At 35.8% G+C, this 14883-nt stretch overlaps 1 protein-coding gene across 2 annotated transcripts in view; it reads right to left on the bottom strand.

Annotated features, from left to right (window-relative positions):
- Positions 1-14883, bottom strand: part of LOC145667988 (uncharacterized) — a 57621-nt gene that overhangs the window by 6894 nt on the left and 35844 nt on the right. The window lies entirely within an intron of this gene.

The raw sequence follows: 14883 nt of genomic DNA, 5'->3' as shown, positions 1-14883 counted from the left end.
GAGAGAAAGTATGTGAGAGAGAAAGAAAACAATATATGCTGTTATTTTAATTACAACGCAGAAAGTTATTGCAATTCATAATCTGGATTTTTACAAAGCGATTTGAACGCTTGAAGCGACTTAATATTCATAAAGCATCTTTTTCTTGAAGTGTCGCAAATAGTCCGATGCTTTGTAATATGTGCAAAAGAAATAAATGCATGTTTTCAACAAGATAGTATCGTCTACCTTTTGCTTTAATTGATGGTATAAAATAATGTTGAGTTGATTTTAACATCTCTTTCAGCAGCGAGGCTATATGAGACGTTTACCTACTGATTAGCGTGAAATCCGAACCACATGAGCTCACATCGGGAATCGAACCGGGTCTCTTACGTCAAAGGTGCGTATGCTAACCGCTTAGCTACGAAGGAAGTCGGTATGAAACTAGAACAGCACACATTACCCCATATTATTTCACCGAAAGATTTCTGTTTTATGATCAGTTAAAGTAGTATTTCTGGACACCGTAGCGAAAAATGTATTTGCTTTTTTAAGTAGTGTACGAAAAATACAAAAAATAAACACAGTAGAAACGAAACCAAGAAATGAATTCAAAGTAAAGTGCTTTGCCTCTCTCGAATAAATCACTCAATGTATTACAAGTGCATTTCTCGTGCATTTCCAGTAGAATTATTAAAACGCGCTGGCTTTATAACTTAGCTGTGTGGTTTAGTGGCTAGCATATGAGTGTGTGATGTACAGGGTACCGGGTTTGATTAACGGTGGGAGAACTTTTGGAATTTTAAATATTCTCGACGTGTCTGTGTTTGTGTCCCTATCATTCAAGGTTATTGTAAAACGTGTATAACCGAGTAGGAAATAGACAGAAATTACTGATAAGGGGAAAGTAGACTTTGGTAAGTGAACTTCGGGGCCGCCTTTCGCGACGTAAATTAAGAAGAAAATAAGTGGGTTTAGTGAGTTGCTTGAAATTACAGTAATGATTGACGGTTCGGTTCCCAGTCCGGTTTTCTTTCAATATAAGGATATTTTATTTTTTCTAAATACAACGTTACATTTTTAACATTTGAATTGGTTATAAAAACAAAATCAGATAAACTGTCAGCTTTCAAACCTCTGTCACTTTCATTCACCATCTGTTTGTATACGAAGATGACGCTATGGAAATGCTAGCACTACTAAAGTTCAAATAGATTTCTAAGTTAATATCAAAATGAAAACACACGCCCAAAATGAGAATATGTGTTTCTGCTTTATATGTATAGTTCAATTATACCAAACAAAATCCGCTATCTTCATTCCCTTTGGCGGTAGGGGTAACTTTACAATTTTAAAGTGGGACCCCCATTTTTTATTGGACATTTCGATTCTCCAGAAAAAAAAGTGACTGATTTCACCCAGAATTGAAAACAATTCCTTCACGGATGGTACTTTAATCGAAACGGGAAAAGGAGGGGTAGCAAAACGTTATGAATATGTTTTTTGTTAGATCCGTGCTCTGTGGTCATACAGTTAGCATACTGGACTGCACAATCAGAGATCCTGATTTCAATCCCTAGTAACCCTAGGGGAACACCAAATGAGTGCATAACAAGTAGTGACTATTTTCATGAATATATGCATCATATAAAAATCGCTTAAAGTTTGATACTAAGATATTATTATTATTATTGTTATTATTATTATTTTACATATTACTTGAGCTTATAATTAGGAAGACCTAGGCGCAGATGAGAGGACAATATTAAGATGGATCTCGCAGAAATAGGAATAAAAAGTAGAAACTGGATCCAGTTAGCTAAGGATAGAAGTCAGTGGAGAGCTTTTGTGAATGCAGCATTGAACCTCCGGGTTCCATAGGCCATAGAATTAGTTAGTTAGTTAGGAGGGTAAGTGTGCCTAAAGTCAGCCGTCTCCAGTAGTCAGCCATTTTTCAGTAAAAACCATATTAAATAAACATACAGTAGCTTGTTATCAAACAAATAATCAACTACAACTTAAATCAGAGCTCCAGTATTCAACCTCATTTGTTCTGGCCTGGTGTGACTCCTCGTGGCAGAAAAGAAAAATTATCATTTGAGGTCTGCTGATGCAAGTGAGCAAAGTGCGCATTTTGTTAATAAAACAAATAAGGAAGAAGCTTTACCTCAAAGTTAAGTTAAAATTATATTATTGTAAAATAGGACGAGTTATTGCTTTCTTCTATGCATGAATGTATCGTAGCTTATTAAAAATTCGTGGTTTATGATACAAAACAAGATATTGCGTAGAAGTAAGGGGGGCTGACTACAAGTTGCATTTTTGATAACGTTTTCCGGTAGTCAGCCATTAGGGGCTGACTATTGGAAATGACTCTTCACTTCAATTTCCAATGGTCAGCCCCCCATTATTTTCAACGGACGACTACTGGATACATATACTCCAGTAGTCATCCACTTTTCATTCATTCAATTTAAATGACACATGATATACAACTAAGACACTTAACTAATACGTAGAAGACTTTTCTAACGACTTAATGAAAAAGTAACTGTTATGAAGTCACTAATTGCATCATACAAGTATAATACAGTTATAAAGTACGGGACAAAAGTAAACGATCGGAAATGCCATTAAAACTTATGACGATGTTGGTCGTTTATTTTTGTCCCGTACTTTAATATCAGTCTGGTGTTGTAATAAATTTCAATTCTTGTACTTTTCTAGAACTGAGGGAAAAAAGGTTAAGGATTTATGGCTGGTCTGAATTATTTCTCTAAAATTTAAAAAGGACAGGTAATGAGTATTTATTTTACCCTAATTAAGGGCGCCGATTTCCCTGTAAACTTGGGGGTTATTCGGATGCGGAAGGTTAGGATTTTAAGACAAATTGCATTCAAATTATGCCAAATATTGTATATTCATAAATACAATAGGGGGCCAACATAAGCTTTGGGGGCCCGGGCCCCCGGCCCTAGCAGGATCGACGCCCTTGACCCTGATCATAGCTTAGTCTTTTAATCTAATGTAGCTATGAGGAAGTAAGGGTTATCAATATCTAATTGATTTATTTTTTTAAATTACTCCGCACAATGTCGCGTTTCTGCACGTTTTTAATTCCAAGGCTGCAATTGCTCTTCAACTATTATTATTATTATTATTATTATTATTATTATTATTATTATTATTATTATTATATTATCTGTTCTTATCTGCTCTGTTCCTAGAGTTGCCTGATTGCCGAAACAATACAGAATAATCATAAATATTCACATTCTAACTCACTGTGAGCGTGAGGAAAATATGTCTAACAATAACTCCATATGATCTCAGAAGAAATTCAAAGAAAACCTTCGTAAGATACTTCCATATCATCTTTGATTAGCATCTTTTCTGGCTAGCTCCAATCAAAAACAAAACTACCAAACATGTGCCCAGAGAAAAAGTTCTTAGTACAGTATCCTCCCAAGCATGTAGAAATTATCAGATGGTAAAGAATAAAATGAAAAGAAAAGAAAACTAGAAGAGGAACGTCTAAAATGAAAAAGGGAGAGAATACAAAAGAAAGGAAAAATTTTAAGTCAAACAAAAAGAAAAGGACTGTCAAGCCAAGTAGCACTAGTAGTTAAAAAGACGAGACGCAAGAAGTTGTTGAAATGCCGTCTAAGGCCTGAAGAAGAATTCATAAGTGATATTGAGAACGATACACTTAAATATATAAGGTGTCACTTTTGTGATCACTGGTGCCACTTAAAATGCACGTGCCTCAGTGAATTATCGTACGAGGAACCTGCTAGACAAGTGCTTATGTGTCCTGAATGCGCTTAATGAACTTCATATTAAAGGGTTAATGTCATAGCTAAATATAAATATCAATGTAAATATAAATGTAAATATAAATAGGCCTATATATTAGTTTTAAATAGGCTAGTCTAAGCCGAGGCACATTTTTCTTAGTTTATGGTAAATATCATACAAGAAGTCTTTTTCCCTGTATCGCAAAATATTTTCCACCAGGCCTGCTTCTAGCCACAGAGGTTTGGGGGGCATAGATATGTTAGGCGGGGGAAGTCATTAAAAATCTCTTACACATATCTAAATTGTGTTTTTTGTGTTGAGGTCTGGACGGGCCACGAAAAGATTAGGAGGGCCAGGCCCCCTAGCTCCCGCTTGTTGCGGTCCTGTTTTCCACGTAGTTTTTCTTTGTAGGAACTCTGAGTGCAATATATTTGTCCCTTAATTTGCTACTGAGGAATTGATCCCTAAAATTCCATTAAAAAAGTCAATTCTATAGTGTGGCTGAGTACTGGTTAAAGTAATGGCTGACCTTTGGTTTTCATAGGCCGACTACTGTTTTTTTCAGGGTTTCCGGTATTTTCTTTTTCCTGTGTAATTATTTATAAAAGATTTCCTATGCGAGCTACACAAACGTAAAATTTAAACACTGTTCTTTCTAATAACATATGCAGTGAAAGTTATTAGTAAAAAATGATTTTTTATACTTTAACAAAGCTGAAAATATCCTTAAATGGTCAACTACTGGCACATTTACCCTATTACTTGAGATGCAAACTATAGTTGCAATTTTTTGAAGGAGTGTTGCCTAACTGGTAAGTAGAACTTTACATATTGTTTTGTCTGTGAAACATATGCTTGTTTAGCTTTATTTAAAAGTGTTAATTTTGCCAAAAATATTGAACGTTGGAAAACCGCAATACCATTTCCTTATACGGGCCAAAAAAAAGGAGAGCTGATATTTCTAAAGGAGGCAATCGTAACAAAAACGGATAGGAGATAAACATAAATCGAAAATGTTATGTTGAAAACATTTTCATTGATTTTGTCTTCTGCCTCAGGCACTGACAAGGTCAGACAAATATTGTCTATTACGTTTAAAATTGCCTAAAGGAAAGTTGAACAGAATACCACAGATCTTATCACTCAGTAATCAGTTGTGAAGTGCTCCCTTGTAGTCGAACAAAATATATCGAAATAACGTGTTTTCTGCCTCTTAGCAAATAAGGACTACTATCTTACTAGCTCTTGGAATAACCAACTGCGCATGTCGTTTATTAGCTTCAACTAAAAGGGGTGCTCATTCAACGTGCAACTCGTGAAAAGGGTAGAAGTCAGAAATGGCTGAGAATACAAAGGAGCGTGTTCTTGCTTTAGTGGAAGAAGGCTATTGCGCTTCACAAGCCGCTGAAAGGTGTGGATTTTACCAAGAACAGCACAGAAGTGGATAAAGCGTTTTCAAGAGACTGGAGAAACTATGCGGCGCCGAGGTAGTGGTAGGCGTCGTGTGACGACACCTGAGCAGGAAGCGCAGCTTGTTGCTGCTGCGCGACTTAATCCCAACATTACCGCCACACAACTTCGGCACGCATAAGCTTTTCCAGGCTCTCGAGATACTGCTGTACGGCGTCGTAGGGAAGCTAATCTTCACGCCCGTCGTGCTGCGGTGAAAGATTTCCTTTCGGAAGAGCACATAAGACAACGGCTTCAATTTGCGGAAGAAAATGTGAACCGTGATTGGAGAAATGTTGTCTTCACAGACGAATGCACATTTTCTTCCTCAAATAATGGCCCAGTAGTCGTGTATCGTCCGAGAGGCTCCAGGCATGATCCCAGATGCGGTTTCCACAAACGTCACTGTGGACGCGTATCTGTATCTGCTTGGGGTTTCATGACATCGCAGTGTCTTGGATTACTCCATAGAGTAGAGGGGCGTTTTACAGGTGAGCAATATTTACATATCCTTCGGGATGTTATGTTGCCATCTGTGCGTTTTATCTACCCCGATGGAGTAATCCAGATTCAGCACGACAGGTCTCCGGTTCATATGTGTCAGTTAGTTCAGAATTGGCTCTCGCAGCATGCTGATTTAGAGCTCGCATTCTCACACACACTTGTTGAGCCAATAAGGGATCAGCTGTTGCTAAGCGAGAGAAAGCGAGTGGAATTCCTTCAGCCGATAGCAGCGCTTGCAACGGAAGCCTGGGGATCAAGTCAATGTGGCATTAGTATAGTACTTTGCTAATTTTGGCTGTTCTTTAGCATTGGGGGCCAGCTTTTGCACCTACTTTTTTGCGATATTCTGTTTTGATGCGGTTGTTTTATGGTTTCATACGTTAAATTCCGTTACCAACATTAAATTCAGACAGCAATGCGGAGTGAGCGTTAGCGAATGAAGACGGGTTAGAGTCCCGCATGGCACGTTGTTTTCTATCTTCGTTGCCAACAATTGACTTTTTTTTCTCTAATAAATTACTTCCACTTACCTTTCCGTTTTGTATAAATCCCTTACTGCCTTAAAAAATATGGTTGATACTTTCTTGACTACTTGAACAGCACTATCAACTCATTTCTTCCGTAGATCATCCTACTTTTTGCTAGTTTTGGCCTCCAATACTAAACAATTGCCCTACTTTTTAGTGCAAATGAAAATGGAACTTAAAAAATCATATTATTAGTTATATAAAGTACCTTCAAATAATTTTAAAGTTTTTTTAATTCCAAATTCTTTAAAATCTAGAAGTAAATCATAATATATTAAAATAAAGTAATTAGTCATATGGTTCTTATAATTTGGAGGATAAAGTAAAGAAATGAAAATAAATTCCTTCCCGGGAATTTGTAGGCCAGGGAAAAAACCGGGAATATTCTCATTTTTCAATTCCTTCCCACCGGGAATATTCCCACTGCCCATCACTAGTACTAGATTGGCCACCGCGTGGAACCGATATGAATATAATTGAGACAGTATGGGCAGAGGTCAAAAGGGTGATGAAGGAGAACTGGCCTAACCCGCCTCCATCCACAAAAAATCAACTATGAGAAATCGTTGAAAACAGCTGGGAGGAAGTCTCCCGTAGTGAACGCTTTCTCCGCAGACTTACCGAAAGCATGCCCAGAAGGCTCCAGGCAGTCATCGATGTAGAAGGTCATTGGAACTCCTATTAGACACTTATATATAAACAGCCCTTTTCAGGGCTACGTATTCCCTTCCATTCTTTTTTTGAATGCCAATGAAAATGTATCTACGCCTCTTTCACCGTTAAACAATGAAAATAAAAAAAAACACAATAGCAGGGGACAAGACTCGATCGTGCGAACTTGTGTATTGTAATCTCTCGCTTATCCTTTGAGCTACGAAGTAACACGTAGATTTTTTTGAAAAAGATATTAGTAGTTCATAACAACACACTCCATTTTTATGTAATTCATGTGCCCCTTGCTGCTATCGATGGCGTCAAAACAAAATGCTACACATTACCCCATATCATTTCACCAGTAGATGGATGTTTTCTGATCAGTTAAAACAGGATTCCTGGATATCTAAGCGAAAAATGTATTTCTTTTTTCATGTATTCTACGAAAAACCTAAAGAGTAAACACAATCGAGACAAGCAACTTTCTCGAACAAACCACTCAATGTACCAGTGTCTTTTCAAGCAACGTCTCGCTGATGTAATGAATAATAACATGTAGTAAAGATCATGGGGTCTTCAGATCAAATACAGCTTGTCATATGGTTTTGTTTTCTTCAGCACAATAGAACTTTTTAAAAAATTATCCAGTCATGTGAGAAAAACAAATTTTGCAGAAATATAACATTTCGTTTTGAGAGGCGTATTAGCACGAACAAATAGTTTTATTTCTTGCAATTCAAACCGTGAAGAATGAGCTAATGAATAGCGTTTATGGGTCTTTCGATAAGCACCATCCAGTGTGTTGTCCACAACGTTACGTTTTTCCTTTTCTTTTTTTCTCGTTTTCGCGCATCACATTCTGTTTTTAAATGACTTCTAATGCTAAATTTTAATCCGCTGTTACTTCGTTCGTCGTTTTCACTTTCACCTACAATATTAGATTTAGGCATAGCTGACTATCCTCTAATTTGTATCGAAGTTTTGTCAAGTTTCTAGTGAACGTCAGCTAACCATTTTCTTCCAAGTACTAAATGTATTCAAATATTTATTTCAAACGGCTGATTTGATTTCCCGTGATGATCGGACAGACAAACACGATCACTTTTACATATTGACCGCCTTATTTGGAACTTGCCCCATTTCCCCCTCAAAAGTGGATTTTTAAGGACAACGGAAGATAGACTCACACATTTTAAAATAAGGTGTTTATATCCATCTGTTCCTCTTACGACATATGTGTTAATGAATCCGACTGGACCAAATGCTAAATACCGTATATTTAAAAGATAATTTCAAGTGCTTCATCCGTTTTGCTGTGAAGGCAAGACACAATCTCGATGTCATCATTCTTAAATATTGAGCAAAAACGATACAAATTGCCCCTCTTCTCCATTTAGTACCGAAATTTCTAAACACGGTCGAACACGTGCACACTCGTTTTAAATAAGGAATTTATGTATCATATTTCATCTCACAAACGTGAGAGATTGTATTTTTGGCATACATTTTAACCCCCTCTCTTCTGTTTGGATACGCATTTCAATAAAGATGGCGTGACAACAACCCAGTCCGAGGTAGGTGTTAACTATGTTAATAAAATTCATTTCAAACGGCTCAGCCATTTTTTGTTATGATAAACAACGTGTGTTTAATTTATGTACTATGCAAATATAGGTTAATAGTATTGTTCTGTCTCGTTATTTATTTTTTTAAGTTATTTATTGATATATAAAATTGAGGTTTACGTTTAATGTTTAACAATACCTAAGCATTTACCATGTTATCAACCGTGAAGTAGCGAATTTTGTGTCTAATATTTATATTATATTCAATTTAATGTGTCACGCTAGTAGCAAATTAAGCATAAATGCGAAAACATTGTTCACTTTCAGTTCTCAAGATAATTTCTTTCCTGTCTTTCTATTATTTTGTCAATAGCTTACAAAACACTGGCATCAGACTTTTGCATTTATATTTTTTAACGTTTTTCCTATAAACTCCCCTGAAAATTTAACCTGAATCGACCCTTACTGGGAATCGAACCCGAGACTACAAGAACCAAAAACACTCGCGCTAGCCACTAGACTTTTTCATTTTTATTCCACGTTAATTAGTAAGCCCACGTTTCATATAGCCTCGCTGTTGAAAGTGTTACGTGAATATAGACTAGACCAAAATTAATTATTGGTGTCCATTTTAGGATCACTCAGTATTATGTTTTTAAGTGTTAGAGTGTTACAAAATCCAACACTTTTCAGTGCCTTATTAAACAATTTATTTTTTTAAAAAAAGTCTTGAATGTGTATTCACGGATACAATAAGAATAAAAATCACTATTAGAAACAAACATTTGCAGTAAAAGGAAAAGCAGAACCTATTTGTGTAATAAAAATGTATATCTTTGTCAAAATATTTGTGACTTGGTGTAATCTATATTCACGTAACATTCCTCCAGTAAAAACATGCTACCGAGTGATCCTGAAATGGACACCAGTAAAAAATTTTGGTCTAGTCTTTATTCACATAACAAAAGGAACAAGAAACTAAAAATCAACTCAACACTACTTTTATACCACCAATAGCAGCAAGGAGCAGACGATACTATCCCGAAAAAATGCATTTATTCCTTTGACCCGCATTGCAAAGCATCGGACAATTTGCAACATCAATTACAAAAGCTTGAAGGGAAAGAATCATTATGGACAATAAGTTTCTTACATACAATATTCAATTATAAAATGCCTACTACTTATCTTTCTTATTTAATTTATTGGGCGCGATGGTTCACTGGTAGAGCGCTTACCTTTGGTGCATGCGATCTCTGGTTTTATTCCGTCCAAGTGAGCTTGTGGAGGACAACATTATATCTGTGACTTTTCTCAAAGCATTTCCTTTTCCTTCCACTTTCTCAATCCACCAATTCTTATATTATTTTTCTTACTTTAATTATCTTCTCCCTTAGCCTAAAATAGCAGGATTCTAGAACACTGATCCGTATACCAATTGAGTGGTGATAAAGAAAGCAATCAACCTGGTTAACCTGCCTTCACTCGCTGTCTCTTTCTCGACATTACTATATGAATTGTGTATTGAGATTTGATAAAGAAAAGAACCAAACTGGTTACTAATCCAAATTCTCCTCTATGTGAGGACCAGCAATCTAGAACCGTCCCGCCTAAAGGGCGTAATAGTGAGATGTTAAATATTTCAGTTCATTTTCTAATTTAATTTAGCTCTTCCACATAATATTTTATCTAATATAATAATAAAATATTATCAAGTGCTTGCAAAGCTGGGAGCGATCTCCGAATCTACCGTAATGTGCGGTAATCTTATTAAATGTTTCACTACTAGATCAGTTGTTGAATGTTTCATACTGCCATAAACATTCAAGCGAAATAAGTAAAATTGATGAGATTGACAACTTAAACCGCACAGTATTGCAAAGCTGGCGGTGTAAATATTTACTCCATTACGCAAACTCTGTTTCAAATACAACCATTATTATACAGTTAATTTTTATAAACTTGTTCTTATAGCAACTATATCATTTCCTATTTAAATTCAATTTATAAATAATTTTGTGTTACATATCAGCTGATACTCATGCTATAAACTATACAATAAGTTAACATTCGATGTAAATAAATAAGAAATGTATAATGTTACAGATTCTGGAACTGCAATTTAATTCAATTTTAAACTGTATACATTTTCTATATGATTGTTTAATTTACTTTATAAAAATCCAGATTATGATTTAAACTAATTGTTTTAATTAAAAATACAAGCTTATACAGGGTGCGGGGAAAGTCCCGGAACGGTCCAATATCTCGCGAAATATACAGATCAGCAAAACAAAATAACACGTGTTAAACACTTTTGAAAAATCTATCCAATGATACCAAACGCAACACTCCATTCCCACACGGGGAAACTTTAAAATTTTAAATGGAAATCCCCATATTTTGTTGCACATTTGGATTCTTCAGAATAAGTAACAGTAATTTGACCCAAAATTGAAAACAGTGCCTTCACGGATAGCACTTGAATCGACACATAAAAAATGGTGGCGGCAAATCTTTATGAAAATGTGGCCTCTCAGTGTCGAGCTCTGGGCCATGCGGTTAGCGTACGGGACTGCGGCATGAAAGGTCGTGAGTTCCATTCCCACGCAGAGTAAAATTTTTATGTGATTTTTTTACCCACATAACGAATTCATACATTTTAACTTCCATAAAATAATGCATTTGTCCATATTTATTAATTTGCAAGAAAATACAAATGGTGACAAAAATGGCTTATTTTTGTCGTAAATAACCCTACTACTAAGAACTACTTCATAAAGCTACATTGCAAAACAATTATCGATATTGTATTCCATGTAACTTCATCTTCGCACACACTGTTTTCAATTTTTGATCAAATCACTATCACTTTTTCTGGAGAATCCAAATATGAAATAAGAAATAGGGGTTCCCATTTAAAATTTTAAAGTTATCCCCCGTAGTCCCCAAGGAGGTAGGGATAGGTGATTGCGTTTTCTATCATTGGATAGCTTCTTTAAAACTATTTAACACGTGTTATTTTTGTTTTGGTGATATTTATACTTCGCGCGATATTGGACCGTTCCGGGAATTTTTCCACACCCTGTATACAGTATTTTATCTCTCTCTTTCGCACTCTCACTCTCTATATTACAACTGAGTGTTGCAATAGGTATCAAGAACATGAATAATTTTCATTTTGGACGTATGGTTTAAGGTTGGTATTCAGATCACAAATCTGTTCTCATTATAACGGATGTGGTATTAACGTTAATAAGGATCGTTAACGTTCCACATTTTAGTGTCTTCGTATATAGCCTAATCGATGAACATAGTGAATAAATGTGACTGAGCTTTGAAAAGTGATTGTTCATCTGGTCTTGTGTTTTTAAGCACTTCAAACTAGACATTTATATTTTAAAAAATATTTCACTATATTGAAAAAAAAACGTTCCGCACTCAGGCTCGAACTGCCACCCTTCGTTTCTAGAATTTCAACAGCATTGCTAAACCCGCTTGGCCACGCAGGCATGTTACGAAATAACGCGTTCTGATATTAGAAATAGAATCGCTGCAAGCGCAGGTTTACAGTTGGAGTTTTAAATAGCCATTTTCTGTTTTTTTCAGTAATTTCAACTGAAGATATTGCTTGATTTCCCATATTGGAACTTCATGTGAAGTGTGAATTGTATGTTCATCTCAAAAATACATTATTTTCTGTTCCTTCAATTTTACGTATTTGTGAGTGCTCCTAATACCTGTGCACTGTATGGAGTGAATTTCCTTCGGGATATTCTTCGCGTAATTATCTGACAGACTAAAGTTTCATAACAATCACAGTTTTTTGCTTATAATTTTCTTATTTTGCTTTATTTTTTCACAAAAATCATAAATAATTATTCATTACTACACTGCTTTGTTAAGGAAAGCACAAAGAAACGATAATATATTAAGAGAACTGAGTTATTAATGAAAATGTGGAAGTTACAGTATATGCGAACAATTTATTGCGGATGAGGATACATGTGAGGCGTTTGAAATTGATCATACCTTGATAAACTGACGTTTGATACTAGGGTTCTATTACATGAGATCTAGTAATTAAAAGGGAATGTGAACTACTGAGAGGTTTTAGTATTATTTCTATTATCCTTAGAAGAGATGTCCTTTCCTTTATTGTCTCAAATTGTATCTACATTTTTATATCAGTTACCACATTTAATTGAAATACATACCAAGGTACATATGTGTGGCGATAAAATTAAAATATAGTTATCTCTTGCCCTAAATTGAGGAAAGTTGAATTAATGGGTTTATTCAGACATTTTTGTTGCTTTGGTTTGCTCAGAGTTAGCAACAAGAGAAGGGAAATATGCAAACGATGAAGACAATAGATTTTATCACTGCGACGCAATATTATAGGAAGCTTAATCAGTGAAGATAATTGATAATACCCAAACAAGATACTTGATATTGAACTATGACCGCAACAACGCAGTAACATAGGAAATTTAGTCAGTACTTAAGGATGCTTGGACGCGTGAGACTGCATCATGCATCGAATATTGTACACGTGCACATGTTTCATCTGTATCCTACCCTGGGTGCGGGAGTTGGTGAGAACCAATGAGAAGCCAAAAGGGCAATAGGTTTCTATATTTAGGAATCTGACGCAATTTATGGTCTGATCACCACGAGATTTGGGTGTGACCCGATATCTTTAAAAGTCTGAGGATCCCCAGCCCTCAATGATTCGAGAGTCAGCCATGAGGTGTTCCACAGTGAGTGCGACGACCACCGGAGTAACGACTCACTCAGCTTTACGAGAACTCAGCAAGGTACGTAAAAAAGATTCTTATTCTCTTGTATAGGGGGATGTCATATTAGATACAATTATGTTTTATCTCCCTATAATAAAGCTCTCACGATTAAAAATGACAGTCGTATAATTGCATTACGCAGTCTATCCTCACAGAAACGTTGATAGTAAAATAACTATAGTGAATACTAAATAACTTAGAAAGTAATGAGATGTATATTGCTTAATCAATCATGTAAATAAAATTCAATCAATATTAACTAGAGCCTTTATTGAACCCCTACACTTAAGTTCCCATTATTCCTAGTAACTCTTGGTGTTTACCAGTATTTTCTCTTGTGACAGCCGCTAAATATTAGCGTGAGCAGTTTTGCAAACATATGGGAAAAACGTACAAGATGAAACTAAAGAGCTGCCCCATCGTCACAAACCTCGTTGTTTTTATATGAGAAACAACTGATAATTGTCTCTTATGTGTGAAACAAAAATACGATTATACTTGTTGTATCGAACATGGATCAAGAGTGTGCCTTCCAGGAAGATACTATTTTTGTAAGAAATTGTACATTTCTACAAATGCACCACATGAGGAGTTGATATATTCAAGCAAATGCCTGTTCAGTACTCATGTAGCAGAAAGATAAGAAAATGGCTGGCTCCCTTAAATTTTCTACGAAAATTTGAACAATTGTTGAGTATACTCATGCATAATCTACGAAGTTGTATCTACTCTGCTATTCAGACCAAGGGTATCAAGATTATTCTTACTTTTTACATTAACGAAAGAACACGAGGCCAGGCATAGAAGACTGCAGAATACATCTGTTCGAAGGGGAATTAAAAACTGATGAAAGAGTCAATTGGGTTCCCAGTGGCGATCCCCTAGAACATGTCAACCGTATGTATATGTAAACAAAACAAGGACACAAAACCACCATCCGATGTGCTGAATGTAAGCAGTTTACTTGCAAAACACGCCTCATACATGTTCCTGCTAATTGCAAGGAAGAAAATTACGTAAAGACTTAAAAATTGTGAGACTCAGAAATCTAGTACAAACTGTAAGATTTTTAAAATAATTTGACAGATCATATAATTGACGCACTCAGAATCAGAAGTTGTTAAGTTTTAGAGTAAATGTTGTTAAGTACACGATAAATATCCTACAATACAGGTCTGAATCATTGTTAAATATAAAACGAATCAGATGGCGTTAAATCGTTCAAATAACATACCTGCCCTTGGGAAGGAAGTGTGACTTTCAGAAGAGAAGTTGTTAAGTCCATATTTGGGAGCAGATGTTGTTAAGTCAAATTCGTTCCGCGTCTGCTCTACGACCGGCGCTGCTGCTTTTCTGCCAGATGGCGTACTACAGAGTGAAAAGATGGCTGACGCCGACGAAGATACGAGTAACAATATCACAAGCCAATGTTTATCTGAAGATAATGGCTCCTAATATACCGCTTCTTGTAACTTCACTTATGTGAAAGAGTTAGGAGCTACATTTGGCAGCGACAGTGATAATGAGGGTACACTTTCCGCATCAGCTACAGATGTAGATCAAGCGAAATAATCTTGTTCCATATCTATTTCGACATCAGGG

The sequence above is a fragment of the Thermobia domestica genome, chromosome 13 (assembly GCF_964235325.1).
Source record: "Thermobia domestica chromosome 13, izTheDome1.hap1.1, whole genome shotgun sequence".
NCBI classification, from domain to species: Eukaryota; Metazoa; Arthropoda; class Insecta; order Zygentoma; family Lepismatidae; genus Thermobia; species Thermobia domestica.
This window is presented reverse-complemented; position numbering and strand designations above follow the sequence as displayed.